Raw genomic sequence first — 1,617 nt, forward strand, 5'->3', positions numbered from 1 at the left:
AGCCTTCTCCGAGTCCAGTGATGATATACTGGATCAATTCTTCCTCATCGATGGGGCGGCCTCCAGCAATTGCCATCTCATCTCCTAGAGATTTCATTTTAGCGAAATACTCAGGAGTTGTCATGTTACCTTTCTTCGTGTTGGTGAGAGCGAAGCGCGTGTTGATGCACCTGGCGCGAGTATGAGTGGAATACATCCCCTCAATGGCGCTCCAAGCCTCGGCTGCAGTTTCACAGGTTGAAACCTGCATGAGCACATCCCTCGTCAAGGACGAGAGAAGGAAGCCCAGAACTTGTTGATCAGTGGCTTCCCAGTCGTCGTACACCGGGTTCGCCGTCTTGTTTGTGGCGCCATCTACCGTGACGCTGATCTTCGCCGGTGGCTTCTTCGTCGCACCAGTCAGATGGCCTTGAAGCCGTGCTCCTCTGACGGCAGCACTGATTTGTACCTTCCAGAGGGCATGATTTGCCTTCCCGAGCTTCTCTGTGATCAGGTGGCCTTGAAGTGGATTGGAGTTCGTCGAGCTAGACGACAACGCCATTGGAGACTGATCGCAAGGAACGGATCAGAGCTCTGATACCATGTGGAAAGTTTCTGGGAGAAACAGCAGCACTCATGCTGTGCGCTGGATGCGTGTTGATCAGATGGGAATAGCCCCCATCGTGGCTTTTACATATATCGCTTCAAGGAAACAGATCCCTCAAATCTAGGAAACAAACTGCATGTGATAACAATCAAAACAAATCTTATCTATTCTAACTACCGGATCAATATCACATGTGGCGCAAGGCCTATCTTCAGCTGAATCAACCGAACCCTTATCATGTCATTTAACATCTTCGCCCGTCGCCGGCTGCACCCCTCCCCCGCCGCCCGTTGCTGAGCCCCGCCGGCCAACCGCGTCGTGCCGCCGTCATCAGGCCGTGCCAGGTCGCCACGTGCCGTGCCCGGCCTCGCCATCTGCTGCCATCTGCCTTACCCGTGCCAGGTCGCCGCGTGCCCCGCCGCCCGTAGCCGACCAGCACACCGTACGCGCCGCTCGCCGCCGTGCGCTCTCCCGCATCACCGCCGCCACACGGCTACCTCTCTGCGTCGCAACACACCGCCCGGCCGCCTTGCGCCCGACTCACGTCGACGAGCCGCACCGGGGTGAAGAGAAAGGCCAGGGGAGAGAGAGATAGCTACACACTGACATGTGGGTCCCACCACGCTGAGTCAGCTTGTCAGCCGGGTCAACAACGCCACGTCAGACGAAACCACCAGCAAAACAACCGAGGGAGGTGATTTGTTCTGGTTTTCGGAGATGGAGGAGGCGTTATACCCGGTTTTCCGGTTGAGAGATGTTATTCACACAAGCGCAAGAGATGAGGGAGGTAAAATGGACTTATTTCACAAAATAAAGGCGCATTCGAGAATATATCAGCCCAGTCCAACAGGTTAATTACCCGTTTCTCAATAATTCACCTCGCCGGATGGGCTTAAATCCTTTTTGGCCCAGCGCGATCGATGAAAATGCTGATTTTTTTTCATTTTAAAATTTGTATTTTTTAATATTTACAGAAATATTATATCATCCAAAATATTTACAGAAATGGCCCCTGCCACCCAAGTGGAGGG

This window comes from Oryza sativa, chromosome 11 (genome assembly GCF_034140825.1).
Source record: "Oryza sativa Japonica Group chromosome 11, ASM3414082v1".
Classification (NCBI taxonomy): domain Eukaryota; kingdom Viridiplantae; phylum Streptophyta; class Magnoliopsida; order Poales; family Poaceae; genus Oryza; species Oryza sativa.